Source organism: Rhinoderma darwinii, unplaced genomic scaffold (assembly GCF_050947455.1).
Source record: "Rhinoderma darwinii isolate aRhiDar2 unplaced genomic scaffold, aRhiDar2.hap1 Scaffold_783, whole genome shotgun sequence".
Taxonomy (NCBI): Eukaryota; Metazoa; Chordata; class Amphibia; order Anura; family Rhinodermatidae; genus Rhinoderma; species Rhinoderma darwinii.
Genome location: NW_027464347.1, coordinates 35,532 through 37,353, shown reverse-complemented (window position 1 = coordinate 37,353; position 1,822 = coordinate 35,532).

The following is a 1,822-nucleotide window of genomic DNA, read 5'->3' as shown; positions in this document are numbered from 1 at the left end:
TGATAATACTCTGCAGAGCACTGTGTAGTACTGGTATCTGACCACTATATGATCACTGTATAGTCTGCAGCGTGATAATACTCTGCAGGGCGCTGTGTAGTACTGGTATCTGACCACTATGTGATCACTGTATGGTCTGCAGCGTGATAATACTCTGCAGAGCTCTGTGTAGTACTGGTATCTGACCACTATATGATCACTGTATAGTCTGCAGGGTGATAATACTCTGAAGAGCGCTGTGTAGTACTAGTATCTGACCACTATATGATCACTGTATAGTCTGCAGGGTGATAATACTCTGCAGATCACTGTGTAGTACCGGTATCTGACCACTATATGATCACTGTATAGTCTGCAGGGTGATAATACTCTGCAGATCACTGTGTAGTACTGGTATCTGACTACTATATGATCACTGTATAGTCTGCAGGGTGATAATACTCTGAAGAGCGCTGTGTAGTACTAGTATCTGACCACTATATGATCACTGTATAGTCTGCAGGGTGATAATACTCTGCAGAGCGCTGTGTAGTACTGGTATCTGACCATTATATGATCACTGTATAGTCTGCAGGGTGATAATACTCTGCAGAGCGCTGTGTAGTACTGGTATCTGACCACTATATGATCACTGTATAGTCTGCAGGGTGATAATACTCTGCAGAGTGCTGTGTAGTACCGGTATCTGACCACTATATGATCACTGTATAGTTTGCAGGGTGATAATACTCTGCAGAGTGCTGTGTAGTACTGGTATCTGACCACTATATGATCACTGTATAGTCTGCAGGGTGATAATACTCTGTAGAGCGCTGTGTAGTACCGGTATCTGACCACTATATGATCACTGTATAGTCTGCAGGGTGATAATACTCTGCAGGGCGCTGTGTAGTACTGGTATATGACCACTATATGATCACTGTATAGTCTGCAGCGTGATAATACTCTTCAGAGTGCTGTGTAGTACTGGTATCTGACCACTATATGATCACTGTATGGTCTGCAGGGTGATAATACTCTGCAGAGCGCTGTGTAGTACTGGTATCTGACCACTATATGATCACTGTATGGTCTGCAGGGCGATAATACTCTGCAGAGTGCTGTGTAGTACTGGTATCTGACCACTATATGATCACTGTATGGTCTGCAGGGTGATAATACTCTGCAGAGTGCTGTGTAGTACTTGTATCTGACCACTATATGATCACTGTATAGTCTGCAGGGTGATAATACTCTGCAGAGGGCTGTGTAGTACTGGTATCTGACCACTATATGATCACTGTATAGTCTTTAATGTGATGATAATACTCTGCAGAGTGCTGTGTAATACTGGTATCTGACCACTATATTATCACTGTATAGTCTGCAGGGTGATAATACTCTGCAGAGCGCTGTGTAGTACTGGTATCTGACCACTATATGATCACTGTATAGTCTGCAGAGTGATAATACTCTACAGAGCGCTGTGTAGAACTGGTATCTGACCACTATATGATCACTGTATAGTCTGCAGGGTGATAATACTTTGCAGAGTGCTGAGTAGTACTGGTATCTGACCCCTATATGATCACTGTATAGTCTGCAGGGTGATAATACTCTGCAGAGCGCTGTGTAGTACTGGTATCTGACTACTATATGATCACTGTATAGTCTGCAGGGTGATAATACTCTGCAGAGTGCTGTGTAGTACTGGTATCTGACCACTATATGATCACTGTATGGTCTGCAGGGTGATAATACTCTGCAGAGCGCTGTGTAGTACTGGTATCTGACCACTATATGATCACTGTATAGTCTGCAGGGTGATAATACTCTGCAGAGC